This window comes from Lycium barbarum, chromosome 2 (assembly GCF_019175385.1).
Source record: "Lycium barbarum isolate Lr01 chromosome 2, ASM1917538v2, whole genome shotgun sequence".
Taxonomy (NCBI): Eukaryota; Viridiplantae; Streptophyta; class Magnoliopsida; order Solanales; family Solanaceae; genus Lycium; species Lycium barbarum.
In genome coordinates this window covers 12,102,553-12,120,443 of record NC_083338.1, presented here as the reverse complement: position 1 = coordinate 12,120,443, position 17,891 = coordinate 12,102,553, and positions in this window count along the sequence as shown.

Genomic DNA, 17,891 nt, shown 5'->3' with positions numbered 1-17,891 from the left:
CAATAATATCACAACTGAAGTCATATTACAATGCAATGCAATAATGTATGAAATGTGTATGCAATTCATATGCTGTGTACACATGTTCGATGGTGGAACATACATCTCGGTAGCACAACTCATGGGAGACCTGCGAAGTCCATGTACCTCACGATTCTAGCAACAACCTCAACAATTGCTACCTCACGATTCTAGCAAAAACCTCGGCAATCGCTATGCAAAAACTACTTTCGGGACAACCATCGAATATCGGTCCTCACGTCACTCTCATCCCACTGAGCCCAGCTCATCACAGTATTTCCTCAAGTATCAGCAATGTATCAACAGTATATCATGAAGGATGAGAATGAATGCAATGTATGAGTTCAATATCAATAATCAAACCAATATCACAAGTACCACACATGGGCACACTAATAATATTATGAAAAGGCTACACAATAAGACATAATAGGACACTATACTCTCATCAAACGTCAACAAGTGAGATACTATAATATCATGGTCTAGATATATGAAATGAGTTTTATGAACCAGAAGGGTGAAATTAGTAATCTAAAGGTTCCAACATGAATTAAAGCAGTAGGTGATCAATTCCCATCAATATCAATCTAGAACAATTAACAATTCACTCAATTTCAGATTTTAGGCAAAACTCTCAAATTTGGGAAGAATCATGAAATAAAGGATTCTATTCATCGATTCAATGTTTAAAGAAGCTAACCCAACCAACAAATCATGATTTAGCCTTGAAAGAATAATTCATTGAGCCCACTTTTAATTTTCAATCACTTAATGAAATATCAAGATAAAGGAATTCTAAGATGATTACAGACAATGGAATAATAAGGGATCAAAAGAACTTACCTTGAAGAATCTCCTCCAAGAATATCCTGGAATTGCTCCCAATAGCCCAAATTTCGGAATAGTAATAAATGAGGGATTAGAGCATTTAATACTTCATTTAATAACTTAACTGCCAGACATGCACTTCTGCATCCATCAGGCCACTTCGGCGGTCCCTTGACCGCTATAGCGGTCAAGCTAAAATTGAATAGGTGTCTCCAGCGACATGTGACCGCTATAACGGTACCGCTGTTGTGATGCTGGTAGCATCAAAGCGGGCACCAGACACCAGAAAAGTCCCCAATTTTTCACAACTCAACTCGAATTTTTGAGTAACTCCCTAGGTCATCTCCTCACATATCAAATACATAGACACACATAAAAACAAGCTATGAATGCACTCACGGTCTCAAAATTCACAATGGAGGTCTTGTTGACCGAGTCTACCCCCAATACCTCAATTCTAACTTCTTAAACCAACTCTCAAAATGTACCTGAGTGTATTAGGATCCGAACCATATATGCACGTAAATTATAAATGACCATCCGGACCTTTCGAATTCGACTGACTTTCAAAAACGGTTCATTTACCTAAAAGTCAACTTTCAACTCTTTTTTGCTTAAAGCTAAATTTCCCAAAAAGTCACCCAAATTAACCCCGAACACCTTAGGAAGCATGTCAACAGTCCCTCGGGTCAAAAGCGAGCTAACAAGCTCGGGAAAAGGCCAGAAATTGCAAAAAATATTATAACAATCAAGGAGATCATTATATCAGATACCAATTAAACCATCACTCGTCTTCGAGTGACGAATAAAAAGGAATGGAGAAGTACCTCAGTCAACGAACAACTAAGGATATCAGCTATGCATATCAGACTCAGTCGCATAAATGGCCTCCTAAATAAGACGATGCTTCCATTGCACCTTCCCTGAAGTAATCTCCTTAGACCTCAACTTTCGAACTTACCTATCCAAAATCATAATATGCGCCTTCTCATAGGTCAAATTCTCATCAAGCATTATCGAATCCCAACGAACGATATAAGTACCACCATCATGGTACTTCTTTAACATAGACACATGGAAAACTGGATAAAATCCTACCAAGCCTTGTGGCATGGCTAACTTATAAGCATTATCGCCTACACGGCCAAGAATCTCAAATAGCCCAATATACCTCGGACTCAAGTTGTCTCTCTTCCCAAACGTCAAAACACCCCTCATGGGTGAGATCTTCAGTAGAACCTGGTCACCAACATCGAACTCTAAATTTCGGACCTTCCAGTCTGCATACATTTTCTATTGATTTGAGCTGCCAAAAGCTTAGCCTGAATAACTCTCACTCTCTCAAGAGACTCTCTCAATAGATCCGTACCCCAAGGTCGAACCTCAAATATAACAAACAGCCAGTCGGAGACCTACATATCCTATCATACAAAGCCTTAAAATGCGCCATGTCGATACTTGAGTGATAGTTGATGTACGCAAACTCTGCTAATGGCAAGTGCTGATCCCAATGACCACCAAAATAAATAACACAAGCTCTTAACATATGCTCGAGCACCTGAATGATCCGTTCGGATTGTCTATCGGTCTGGGGGTGAAAAGCTATACTAAAATCCAATGGGGTACCCAACTCCGCATGAAAAGCTTTCCAGAAATGGGAAGTGAAGATAGTATCCCGATCAGATATGATAGAAATAGGAACCTCATGCAATCTCATAATATTAAGAATGTACAACTTGGCTGAGATGGAGGATCAAGTACACCGGTTTGTGAATCGACTTGGGCTGCATTTGATTAATGATTGTATTATAGCCTCACTTTGGGAAGGTGATGTACCGGGAATTTATGGCACATTCAAGGACTTTTTACGAGAAGTTTTACTTATTTTTAAGCAAGTTGGTGTCTATTTAATGTGTTTTTAGTGTTTTTCAGGTAAAAAAATGGATTTGGAATGAAAACAGTTAAAAGTGCAGAAGTGATCGTAAACTCAGTTTACGAACCGTATTCTTAAACACGGGTCGTATTCCATGGGCGTATTAAAGAATAAAAAGAAACCAGAAAGGCAGGCTAAGGAAACGGTAATTTACGAATGATTTTATGGACCCTATTCCACTTTACGGTCCGTATTTCAAAGCGTATTTAACTATTCGAGCATCTGGCAGAAAGTCAAAGTTTTGGGAGTTGAAAGACGACAGGGCAGTTTACGGACCATAAACCAATTTATAGTCTGTGTTTTGAGAGATTGAAGTTGTTCAAAACTGGAAGGAAGACCTGGTCGTAAACTGATTTACAGTCCGTATTTCACTTTATGGACCGTATTTCATATCGACGGGGACCAAAGTGCAAATCTGCAACTTTCAGGTTTTCAGGACCTATAAATAATTATGGTAAGGTTTTAATGGTCAACAGTTATTATATTTTGACTTTTGGCTTAGAACATTAAATACTCTCTAGTTTTTTAAGGTTCAAACATCAATTCAAGTATTATTAATTCCTCTTTTCTTCCAAAGTAAGCAATTATGAATTCTTCAATTTCTTATTTCTTGTTCTTTGTCATGAATAACTAAATTCCCTTATTAGGGTTGTGAACCTAATGATGGGTGTTTTGTGATTAGATTCGTGATTGATATACACATAATGGATTATTAGGGTATATTTATTCTTCATTCTTCATTCATAATTAATGACTGCAAACATTGATTAAAGCCATAAACCTTAATTTATTTGGGAAAATAATTAGGGTTGGTAAGAATAAATAACAAGGACTCGAAGCTTTAAACTTTGTTTAATAAATTCACTTAGGAATAAGAAGAATTTACTTGGCATGATTAATCATTCTTCATAGTTACTTTCTTATATTTGGGAAAATCATACAAACAGATAATCTTTATTTATTGAGAAATAGTAGAGATTCATATAGAGATTAAGTGCATTCATATAATGATCCATTAAAAGTATATCAAGATCAATACCCATGATCATACACTCTATCTAACGGGGACACAACCTTAGTTTCTTTTACCATAAGTTTCCACCCAAGCAAGTAGATAGCAATTAGTCATAGAAAAACCAACTATTACCAAAATCCTCGGATTAAGACATTAGATCTAAACTTAGCATCTTACGACTTTAGTAACCTTTTCACACCATATTCCCTGTGGGATTCGACCCCAACCTTGTTGGGTTACTATATTTGACAACGTCCGCATTATACTATTAATAGGTGTAATTTGAGCGTATCAAATTTTAGCGTCGTTGCCGGGGATCAAACCATGGTCACCTGCGTGATAGGCGGGAATACTTACCCAACAAGCTCAGGGTATGGATATCTCTCATATTCAGGGATATGCTCAGGGTCTAGAGGACCAGAAGCAGCAGCAGTGAGCTGATCAAAAGCATAAAAGGGGCCAAAGTAAGAGAGCTAGATCTTCTAATTCTTTTGGCGAGCATCGGGGTGGTTACAGATAGCAGTTTCCTTAGTGTCCAATCTATTTAGCGGCTAATGCGCCTTTATAGTTTCCAGGACCAAGGTTTGATCGATCCACTTATTCAGGGTCAGGCTAGAATTCTAGGGTTTTTGGTTCCCAGTTTAATAGTGATTCCGGTAAGATGAGTTCATCTCTGCCACGATGCGCTCAATGTGGTAAGTTGCAAGCCGGACAGTATCGTTTGGGTTCATATGGGTGTTATAATTGCGGTCATCCAAGCTATATTATACGAGATTGTCCGTCGAGAGGTGGTGGAGGTGTAGTTTAGCTAATAGATGTGCAGTTGGTTCTTTATCATCTGTACGCCCTCCTGGGCAGGGTTCTCAGACATCAGTCGACCTCGATATTGGCAAAGTTAAGCGTCTAGCTCGAGCATTCCTCAGAACCGTATCTATGAATTAGTTAGTCAGCAGGATCTCGAGTCGTCGCCTGATATTGTTATAGGTATACTATCCGTCTTCTCCCCATGACATATATGCATTGATAGACCCAGGTTCTACTTTATCATATGTTACACCTTTTATTGCTAGTAAATTTGGGAGATGATTAGGCCTATTGAAGTGTCTACACCGGTAGAGACCCGGTGATAACTAGACGAGTATACAAGAATTGTGTAGTCACAATTTGTAATCGTCATACCGTAGCAGATTTGATCAAGTTGGATATGGTAGAATTTGATATTATTATGGGTATGGAATGGTTTTCTTCTTGTTATGATAACATGAATTCCTGAACAAAGATGGTTCAATTTCCGTTTCCAGGAGAGCCAGTTTCGGAATGGAAAGGTAATGCAACTTCTTCGAGAGGTTGGTTTATTTCCTATCTCAAGGCAAGGAAGATGATCGCAAAGAGTTGTATTTTTCATATTAGTTGAGTCCGGAATGCAGAAGCAGAGCCACCGACCCTTCAATCTAATCTAGTGGTTAATGAATTCCGAGATGCATTTCTAACGAACTTCCAGGCTTTTCGCTAGATCGGGAGATTGACTTTGCTATCAATGTGTGACTAAGCTGATATATAGTCCAGCTTATAAGATGGCCCCTGCTGAGTTAAAGGAACTAAAAGAGCAGTTGAAACATTTGCTCGAGAAGGGCTTTATTAGGCCTAGTACGTCGTTGTGGGGACCACTTGTGTTATTTGTATGAAAGAAAGATAGCTCGTTGCGAATGTGTAGAGATTACATATAGCTGAATAAGGTGACAATAAAGAACAATTATCCGCTCCCAAGGATTGACTATTTATTTGATCAGTTGCCAGGTGCCCAATGCTTTTCGAAGATAGACTTGAGGTTAGGGTATTATAAGGTCAGGGTCAGAGAGAAAGATATTCGGAAGACCCCATTCAGGACCAGATATGGTCACTTTGAGTTACTCGTGATGTCTTTTAGGTTGACTAATGCGCCATCAGTTTTTATGGACTTAATGAATAGCATATTTAGACCCTTTTAGATCATTTTGTGATTGTGTTTATCGATGATATTCTATTCTACTCTCGATTAGAGACTGAGAATGCGGATCATTTGTGTGTAGTACTCAGAGTTCTTCGGGACCAGAAGTTGTACGTAAAGATCTCTAAGTCTGAATTCTGGCTAAATTCCATAGCTTTCCTCGAACATATTGGATCAGATGAAGGCATCAGGATTAATACTCAAAAGATAAATGCCGTGAAGACTTATCCTAGACCCACAACACCGATAGAGGTTCATAGATTCCTGGAGTTGGCAAGATAATTCAGGAGATTTGTAGAAGGCTTCTCCTCTCTTTCAGCACTATTGACTAAGCTGACTTAGAAGGCAGCCAAGTTCCAGTGGACAAATGCTTCCGACTGGAGTTTTCAAGAGTTGAAGAATAGACTAACTTCAGTGTCAGTTTTGGCACTTCCAGAAAGATCAGAGGGTTATGCTAAGGGATCAGAGGGTTATGTTATTTATTGTCGCCTCGGGCATCGGATTGGGTTGTATGTTGATGCAGCACGCTTATGCTTCAATGCATCCGAGGAAGACGAGAAGAACTATCCGACCTATGATTTGGAGTTAGCTGCAGTGATTTATGCACTTAGGATTTAGAGACATTATTTATATGGTGTCCATGTTGATATTTACGCCGATCATAAGAGACTTCAATATATCTTTACGCATAAAGAGTTAAATTTACATTAGAGGTGAAGGTTGGAGCTGTTGAAGGATTACTACATTGATATTCTATACTATCTAAGGAAGGTGCTACGATCCTGCTTGTGGAAGATACGGATTAAAGAAAAACACAGAAACTAAAAATAAGAAGAAATCAAACATGAGAAGTGAAGAAATTGGGATGAGAAGAAGAGAGATAGAAGCAAAACCCAATTAGTAAAGAAATTATAGGCAAATTTGGATATATGACATCCAAACCCTCCTAATCGATTTCTAGTAACGAACATACAATATTTGAATTCAATTAAGAGTTAATCAAATAAATCCACAAATGAACAACTCTAATAAGAAATCAATGGAAAAGGGTTCAATAGCTAATAATGGAATCCACAGTGATTAACTGTCACTAATCACTAGACTCGCACTATAATAATTCTATTTCTACCAAACAAACTATCACTCAATTCAGAGTATTCATCTCAATTCAACATAATCTCCACACAATCTAAGTAATGAAATAACTAAGTGTAGTATTAATACTACTATGCTAAAGAAGACTAGGCTAGCTATTACAAAAATATCCTTAATGAAACAAGGGCTTTGTTTGGTAGTCTTCTTTATGGATGGTGGCTTGAATTTAGAGAATAGCCTTTTTGCGTGGCTAGCCACCATCATTCCCCTCTATCTTTACTTCACTCCACGCAACCAAGAAATCATCCATACATCATACGCTCTCCTAAGGAGTTCCTCAACGGTCTCTAAAGACTCTTTTTGCATTAACATTGCTTGTAGGGCTTGATGTTCCTTAGCTCGACCTCTGGTGAAGAAATTTAAATCATGTGTGCTCCATAGGGTCGTATCATCCTACCCTTATTGAAAATGATTCGTTCTCGAATCCATACCTTACAAGACATAGAAGAGTATGTATGCATATTCTCTTACACAAACAAATAAGGTAATCATAATAAGGCAAATGATACCTAAAGTAAGAAAGCATGTAATCAACACATTAAATGGCTCACTCTTATGATATAACCAAGTATCACAAAGATATAGAAAGAGTATGTATCCATATAATGCCCAAGACACTTGGCTATCCAAGATATTGGGACAAAGGGATAGGTCAAAGAAATCAATGCATTAGGAAGGCAATCATGCAAGTTCTTATTGGTCCTAACAATAGAAAGGCACATATCTCCCCTTAAGTCAAGAAACAAATGAACTCCCTTATGGCTAAGTGCAAGTTTACAAACAAGCTAACCCAACTCAAGGGTGTAATCATTACACTTACCCCCCTTAAGGAAGAAATCACTCCCAAGGCAACAGCGGGGTCAAATACAAAGGTATCCACCACACTATTTTGCTCAGAGTCTCCATGCAACCCCAAAATGAAATAAAGTAATAACATTAGAATAGAATCACATGAACGGATAAAAGTGTTACTACGATACTCATGACACAAATAAGTTACCTCCATGGTTTTAGAAAGCCCACAAATAAGCATGAGCCACGAGTACATACCATTCTTGAGGGAAGTACAAGATGTGGCTTTATACCAAATTATTTCCCAATGAGGCCTCCTCCAATCAGTGGCGGAGCCAGAGTTTTCGGTAAGGGTGTTCAAACTTTGAAGATTTATATACATATAAAAAAAAAAATCTACCGATGGGTGCACCGAGAAATTTAAGTCAAACTATATATAATATTAAGACAACTCATAAAAGTACTTGTTATAAAATTAACAATAGTACAAATCAAAATTAACGTAAAAGTCAACAAATGAAATTCTTTTAGTGAAAGTATAATTTGAATATGTTATTCAAATCGTTCGAGAAGGTAAATAATTAATACTAGATACTTTTATTTATATAAGCCACTACAGAATCCCAAAAAATTCATTATTCATGTAGTGCATTTTATTTAGAAGACTAAAATTCTGTGGTATTTAAAAATATTTTCCTATTGAAATTTCAAATTGTATCACAAGGTATTTTAATTAGAAAATATATAATCCATCCAAAAAAAAATTGGAAAATAGAGCTAGGCAACTGTGTTATTATCACCAGGATATTCACGGACAATGAAAAGGGCATTTTTACTTTGCACCTAATTTTTTATGCATATAAATCAATTTTAGTGCAAAGACAACAAATTAATTCTCTTCTTTAAATAATAACAAATTATTATTCTCATTAAAGTTTTAGTGTTCTTCCAATAATAATAGAAAGAACCCTTACAAGAATTATAATATACGAGGGAATCATGTTGTTAAAATAAATAAAAAAAATATAAAGGAGGAGAGAATATTTCAAAAGATAAAATTAGTAAACAATAAAAATAAGATGCTCCATTTGAAATTAAATTGTTGATGTCAAAGATGGGCCTTAGTATGCAGCCCAAGCAGCCCAGCTAGCAGAACACTACTTCGTTTTGGAAAAATGTAAAATCGAAGGCGACACGAAAGCAATCGAACTCGCGACCCTAGGGTGAATTTGAAAACCCTTGACCGCTGAGCCATCACTGTTGGCATTGTCAAGGGTGTTCAACAGTTTGCATTTATCTGATATATACAATATATTAACTATATATACAACGTAATTTTCCCGCGAAGGGTGTTCGGCTGAACACCCTTCCACTAGTGTAGCTCCGCCCCTGCCTCCAATGGTTATACTCTTCAAGACTCCTCCTTTTATGAAACTTTACAAACAAGTCAATCAAATAATCAAGTTTATCAAAAGAGAGAGTTTTACCTTTAAGCTCGTGGAACCTATGCCTAGCATCGAATAACATCTCCTCACCTCTTAGGTAGAAGATCTGGCATTGTCCTTCCAAAATATAGGCTCCTTTCCTTGCATATTACTCCCCTTCTTTATAGAGCACTCACTTTCGAAAGCCTTCTCCAAATTCAACGTTGGTCTATTAAGTGGTTCACAAACCCTCAAGAAAGACTCTTCGTCATCGGGGATGATGTCAATAATTTCACCCACCCCATGCTTGTCATCATGACCAAGCATATCATTATCTCATAGTGGGTTACAAAGCAATTTGTAGCCTCCAAGGGTGGCAACATTTTCAATATTACCATACATCCTACTAGGTATATTTATTCCACAAGTCATGTCGATATCAAACAAGACATTATCTTTAAGGAGGGAAGAATCAATGAAGAGTCAAAGCATGCAATCTTATACTCAAAAAGACAAATGTCACCTTTCAAACCATTTTCATTTACATGACGATCCACAAGATCAATTACACCAACATCATCACTAATTTGAGGTTCATTAAGCACATCACAATCTCTTCAATTAGTGGACGATCATAGCAAACAAATTGATTAACACAAGTATCCACACTAGCTGGACACAAATCGATCTTGCTAGAAGAATCAATTCGGTCATCGCTAGGATAAACTAGCATGTGAACTATTATATCACATGATAATGTACTAACATGAAAATCAAAAGTGTCAACACTAGGTGAACACAAATTCATCTCACACGAAGAATTAATTCGGTCATCAATAGGATCAACTACTGTTAGATCACCCATATTAACACATCATCAACAATCTTTAAAGAATTAAGCTCATCACATGGTAAAGACTCATTAAGCTCACATAAAGACGAGCTTTTGCTCATACTCAATTCAACAACATGACCATTCACATCATTTAGAGTGTTAAGTTCAGCTATTTTACCTTAAAATACAGACAAAGTATCTTCTTTACCGTGGTTCTCAACTTGTTGGCCCATTTGCTCCGCTGGGAAGCTTTAAACTACCTCATGAACTTTCAAAATTTGAGGTTCATCATTCGATTTGATTTCCAGAATACCTACACCATCATTAAGACAACTAGAGAAGAAAGAGAAGTTATAAAAGTTAGAATGTGGTTGTGACAACCCTCTCATATGACTCCTCGCAATCTTTCCCTTTTTCACTCTACAGTTGTCACTTTTTACTCCCTTACTCCTCTTAATCTTTTCTCTCTCAATTTCATGGGAGTTAGGATAAGTGTCAAGTACTCTTTTAGAAGGGTTAGGAAAACCCGCCACTTCAATCTTCCCCTTCGCTTCACAAGGATTGGATTTCTTCTCTTTCATTTGTTGTACCTTGCATCAGTGTTTTATCATTAGGTAAAGCTCTTCTGAACGTGGTTCAGCACTACTCACCATTGGAAGGGGTTCACCTGCAATTGCTTCATCTTTAGGAAGTATGTGCGAAAAGATAGGTCTCTCTTCCTTGTCCACTACATACTTATACCATTCTTGCCCATATGAAATCTTATGTTCTTAGAACCAAATATTTTCAAAACACAAGTGGTAACCAAAGATTTTCAAAACACAAGTGGTAAAGCTCTTCTAAATATGGTTCAGAACTACTCACCATTGGAAGGGGTTCACTTGCAATTGCTTCATCTTTAGGAAGTATAGGTGGAAAGACAGGTCTCCCTTCCTTGTCCACTACATACTTATACCATTCTTGCCCATATGAAATCTTATGTTCTTGGAACCAAAGATTTTCAAAACACAAGTGGAAATTGTCTAGGGGAAGTATGTCATACTAAATCTCCTCTTAGTAGTTTCCACGAGTAAAGAATACCTTCGCGCTCCTATCAATCAAGTACCCTCTTTGATCATAGTAAGGGTCTTGTTTCATCACACATTCTATACCCAATTCTTCAACCACTTAAGGGGAAATGTATTTTCCATAGCTACCATCATCAAACACAAAGACATACCCCACACTACCAAGTAGATTGACTTTCATCTCAAGAACTCGCCTCTTTGGATCTCTTCTTCCTTAAAATAATGCATTTCCCTTACTTCCATCATCTACCATTACTTCCCTCCTACCTTCTACATCATAACCATATTGAGAACATGACACATTCGTATTAGGATAAGAAGCATAATTCATTGTATTTCTTAAAATGGGAAATGCATACCCTCTCCTCTTCCTAGGACGATGCTAACTTAGTCCAACCCACATGCTTACACCACTCTCCTTGGGATAGGAAGTAACACGATGTGTTGCACATGCATATTTACTAGAAGACTCTTTACAAATATCATATTCAAACTCACTATTTTCATAATCATGTTCATCACAAGGCATGTAAGTATACGTTTCAACTTCATTACAACTTCCTATTTCATGCAAATCACCACCAATTTGTTCATAACGTATGTGTGAGGAAGGAATATACCTCAAGTCACCTACATACCCATAGTGTGTATTATGAGAACCTTCATAACTTTCTTCTTCACCATAGGATTCTTCATAAAGCTTTTCTACTCCTTCATCTTCTTCATGAGACCGCGTGAGGTCCACTTATCTCATATTCATTATAGGAATAGTCATGCTCACCATCATAATCATAACCTCCATTACTATTATAGTCATATACTCCATCACTAGGGACATAACCTCCCATATCATCATCACAAGACTCCGAGGTTATGGATGACATAATATCTTATATCTTCTTCTCTTATGACTTCTCATCTTGTACCTACAAAATGAGGAAACAAGATTAGTAGTAAAGTTTCTCACGTCACTTGTATTTGCACTCAAGCTTACCATTGTACCTAAAGTTTCTTCTGAAGTTGGTAATGAACTGCTAATCCCAAATCAATTCACAAGGTTTCTAACCTTTGTGGAAGAATAGATTCTGGTTAATTGAAAGACGAACTACTTGATCAAACTAACAGACTTGAGCCAAAGAAGTTTCAATGAGAAAAGTTTGAAAAATAATTGTCATGAAGAAATAGACTCAAGAACTAATTGACAACTAAGTAGGAACAACTACTAAGCATTAATTATCTTGGAGAATTAAAGAAATGAGATGAAAAGAGACAAAATCGAGTTCAACAATTAGAAAAAAAAAATGGAATGAAATCAGGTCGAAGAACAAACTTGCAGTGAAAATTCAGGTAAATACGGGTACAATTGGAGGGTGTGCCTTAAATATGGGTTGTATATAGCATGATATGCAACCTTGCAAATGGTCAAAGAGGGCCCATAAGTGATTGGACCCGTGTGGGTGGGTTTTGGAAGGGACGTGGGTGGGTTTTGTGGTGTACAGGGCGGTACTTTGGGCACTTTTTTGGGTGAATGCGGGTGGGATGGTGGCGTGGCAGAGGGTTAGAGGCGCGTGGGTGGCCTTTTTCTATGTAATGGTGGCATAGTTGAGGGTGGCAGAAACATGTGGGCTATATAAAAGTATGTGGGAAAAAACAGTAGTGAATTGCTTGCTTGCTTGGCTAGGTTGGTGGCCTTGTTTTGGCTACATAGCCCACGTCTTGGTACGTGGGTCAAACCAGTTGCTAAATTCCCTTGCCTCCAGCTACGTGGCTGTCCACGTGGTCCATATTTTTTTTAAAAGATTTCTTTTTTACTTGTTGACTTGCTTGACCCCGCACAACTTAGTATTTGCTCTTTTTGGGCCAACAAACACCTTTTCACAACTTTGGATGAAAAATTTTGGATCAACACCCTCCTTTGGGCTTCTTTTTCAAGAGGAATATATGAAGGTTCGTGTGAACACCAAGAACACCCAAGTTTCCAATCCACCCAAACTCAACTTGTTATTTCACCAAATTGCGGATTTAAACTCCCCATGACTTGGAGAACAAACTCTAATACAAATTAGCCTCAATTAAACCTGAATCACCAAGACGCATTTAAAGTTTTTCAAAAAGCTTGAAGGTCTTCAATGGTGATTTTTTAAAACTTGTCCAAACGCTCCGAAATTTTAGATCTAGGTAGATTTGATATCAAGGAACTTAAATCTACACTCAATTTCACACAAATCTAATGAACAAAACCAATTTTCAATTTTTTTAGGAATTTTCATATTTTTCAATTTATTTGAACCTAAGATTGAGGAAACACTCAAGCCTATGCTCTGATACCAAATGATACGAGCTAGCTTGTGACAGACAGAATTCTAACAACAAAAACGCCGAAACTAAAAATGAGAAGAAATCAAAGAAGAGAAGTGAAGAAATTGGGATAGGAAGAAGAGGGATAGACGCAAGACCCAAGTAATAGTAAAGTACTATGGATATATGAAATTCAAACCCTCCTAATCGATTCCTACTAACGAACCTATACTATTTGGATTCAATTAAGAGTTAATCAAATGAATCCACAAATGAACAACTCTAATATGAAATCAATGGAAAAGGGTTCAATAGCTAACAATGGAATCCACCATAATTAACTTTCATTAATCACTAGACTAGCACTACACTAACTCTATTTCTACCAAATAAACTATCACTCAATTTAGAGTATTCATCTAATTCAACATACTCTCCACACAATCTAAGTAATGAAATAACTAAGTGCAGTATTTATACTACTACGCTAAAGAAGACTGGGCTAGCTATTACAAAATATACTTAATGAAATAAGGGCTTTGTTTGGTAGTCCTCTTTATGGATGGTGGCTTGAATTTAGAGAATAGCCTTTTTGAATGGCTAGCCACCATCATTCCCCTCTATCTTTACTTCACTCCACGCAACCAAGCAATCATCCATATATCATACACTCTCCTAAGGAGCTCCTCAAAGGTCTCCAAATACTCTTTTTGTATAAACATGTCTTGTAGGGCTTGTAGTTCCTTGGCTCAGCCTCAGGTGAAGAAATTTGAATCACGTGTTCTCCTCGAGTTCATATCAAAAGGCGAATGTAGTAGCGATACCCTTAGTCATAGATTTATGGGTAGTTTGTCTTACTTATGAGTAGAGAAAAGGGAGTTAGCTCATGAGCTTCATCAGTTAGCCAGCCTAGGAGTTCGATTATTAGACTCAAGCAATGCAGAGTTACAGTTCAGGATATAGAGACATCATCCTTAGTAGCTGAGGTCAAGAAACACTAGTATGAGGATCCTCCCTTGATTCAGTATAGGGATATAGCCCCACATAAAAATAAGTTACTTTTCAAGATTTTTGAAGACAGAGTTATGAAGTAATTAGGAAGACCATGCGTTCTGAATATTACAGGGTTACTTCAGCAGATTATGGTTAAAGCTCATTATTCCCGCTACTCTATTCATCTAGGGTCGACGAATATTTATCATTATATCAAAGAAGCTTACTGGCGGAATGGCATGAAGAAGGATATAGCAGAGTTCGTAGCCCAATGTCCTAATTGTCAGCAGGTAAAGGCATCATAAGCTTGGTAGATTATTGCAGGATATATAAATTCCAATTTAGAAATGAGAGAAGATTAATATAGATTTCATTATAGGCTTACCTCATTCCCAGTACAGGTTTAACTTGATATGGGTGATTGTTGATATACTTATAAAGTCAACACATTTTCTACCTGTCAAGGCTACTTATTTCGCTGAGGATTATGCGAAGTTGTATATAAGGAGATAATGCGACTTCCCGATGTTCTAATACCCATTATTTCAGACAGAGGTGCACAATTTACAGCTAACTTCATGAAATGCCTCCAGAAGGGATTGGGGACTCAAGTAAGCCTTAGTACAGCATTTCATCCCCAGACAGACGAGCAAGTTGAGCGTGCTATTCAAACTCGAGGATATGCTACGAGCATGTGTTATAGACTTTGGAGGTAGCTGGGATGATAATTTGTTGCTTATTGAGTTCGCGTATAATAATAGCTACCATTTTAGTATCCAAATGGCCCCATATAAGGCCTTATAAAGGTGAAAGTGCAAATCTCCTATCTAATGGTTTGAGGTCAGAGAATCAAGGTTGATATAAGAACGAACTCATTCAAGAGAGGTTACTAGCAGCACAGAGTCTCCAAAAGTCTTAGGCATATAATAGACGATGAGACTTGGATGACTGGGTGGTCCAGAAGGTATTGCTTATGAAAGCAGTCATGAAATTTTGTGAGAAGGGAAAGCTTAGTTGTAGATACATCGGTCCTTACAGGATTATACGTAGAGTAGGCCAAGTAGCCTATGAGCTAAAACTACCTTCAGACTTGGAGTTTGTACAACCGGTCTTCTATGTATCCATGCTCCGTAAGTGCATCGGTAATCCTTCCAAAGTTATACCTGTAGATGATATCTGAGTTACAGAGAAGTTATCCTATGAAGAAGTCCCTTTGTTGTTCTAGATCTCCAGGTTCATAGGTTACGAACCAAAGATATGTCTTCGTAAAAGTACTCTGGAGAAATAAGAATGTAGAGGAGATGACTTGGGAAGCTGAGGAAGTTATAAAGTCTAGATATCCTCATTTGTTTTCGATCCCAGAGCAGGCTGAAGCTATGATACCATCATCTTCAGGTATGCATTATATTATCAGTTACTTTTGTTGGTCGTGTGAGACCAATGTTGTTATTGATTGTTATTGCCCTGTGTGAAATTGCACTATATTGTTAAGCTATGTGGCAGGCTGGTTGTAGTATGATTGCAAAGGAGATTCAGCCTAAATTCCCGTAGACTTTTAAGAGTTTAACATTCGAGAACGAATGTTTCTAAGACAGGAAGGATGTTATATCTCATAAAATTTCACGTTGTTTACATCGTAATTAAACTAATACGAGTCGAAGGTATTGTGGCGTCTCTAAAAGGTTGTGGAAGGTTGTCTATGAGTTACACGTGGGTACCTAAAGGTTAGGGATCATACGAGTTAAAGAAGATATATTTTGACGAAGTTCGGGAAGTGCATAGCATGATTTTCAACTTATGAAGTTTCTAAAAGGCTGTGGAAGGTCTGTATGAGTTATAAATGGGTACTTAAAGGTTCAGGATCATACGAGTTGAAGAAGATACATTTTGACGAAGTTCGGGAAGTGTGAAGCTTGATCTGCATCACAAATCATGGTCGCATATTAGAGTCAAGGCTGAGAAAGTTTCTAGAAATAATCTACAAGGTCATTTGCTGCTGCAGATGCCAACACAGATCAAAGGCGATGGCCAACTTTGGTTGATATATTTTCGTTAATAACCTCATTCAACATTATTTTTCATATCTGTCTCATCAAAAATACTCCCTAGAGACCCTCGAACCATCTCTGAATCCTAGGGAACATAAGTTAAGTGATCCAAGACAAAATCCAACTCTCCAAAGTGGACGATTATAGTAAAGGTATTGGATGCAAGTTGAGGTTTAAGTTTTTATTGTTGTTGCTGAGTTTTGAGGATGCTTAGAGGTGATGTAAGCTCAGTAAAGATAATATTTAACCTCTCCTCTATGTATTTGGAGTGTTATAAGTCATTAATAAGTTGGTTGAAGAATCACAGAGGAGAAGGTGAAAGCCATATGTTAGGTTGTCTTTGTGTATTGACTTCGCGTTGAAGTTGTGTTGATGGGATTTTATGGCTGGAAATGATTGGTTTAGCTTGTATATATTATATTTAATGTTGTTCTTGTGTTGTGGGTTGGTTGGAATTTATGGATGTAGGGAAAACTATGGAGAGATGTTGTCCAAATTTGTTTAGAATATATTTAATGTTCGTTAGTTGTCATTGAGAGTTATAGTGATTGTAGATTTTGTTTAAGAGGAAGCTAAGCTTGGGCACTTACGAGAGAAGTTAATAAAAGGTATGTCAAGGCTAACTTTCTTTCACGAGAGGAGTTGATATAAGGTATGTCAAGGCTAACTTTATTTCTTTTGACATGATCTATATGAATGAAACGTAAACGTAACGCTATTCAATAACGATTCCATTCTTAGCAGCTAGAGATATTCTATGTTGATTCATGTTCTGGTAATATTGCTCTTAGCAATTCCTTCTCTAAATTTCATGCTTCATAGAGTTACTTATTGATCGAAATGATATCTCATAATGATGTTCAGAGGTGTAACGACCTTACGTCACTCCGATCGATTTAGGATGCACTCTTATCACATTCATGCATTATATATGTGTATACTTATATTATATATACGGGTTATAGGGAAGATTACGGTGTTATATACGCACTACCACCTGCAGCTAGTCATATGATGATGATTATGCCCACAGAGACCGATGCGATACGATGGGATGCCCACAGAGGCTTGGCAGGTGTTATATGTATATATATATCAATTATTAATTATAACAACAATTATGAGTATATGTAAACCCCCCAAGAGAAATTGTTAGACGGATATATATTATTTATATATGTTCCCGATAGAGAATTATCAGATAGCAGAAAAGTATCATACTTCAATTTGAATTTTTAATTGAATAGAAAATTGAAATTACGTTTTCATAGAGCACAACCCGTGTTGCCCCGAATAGAAGGAGTGCGGTTCGTTTGAGAAATTCCTACCTCTCTATCTATCTCTGAGATGTTTGGATTTTTCAAAACTCCATGGACATGTAGAAGAGAAATGCTATCCCCACTCAGACCAAGACAAAACCTTTACTTGTTCAAATAACAATTAAGGTCAAGCAGGGTCAGGAACGACGAATCTCTTTATGATAAACAGATCC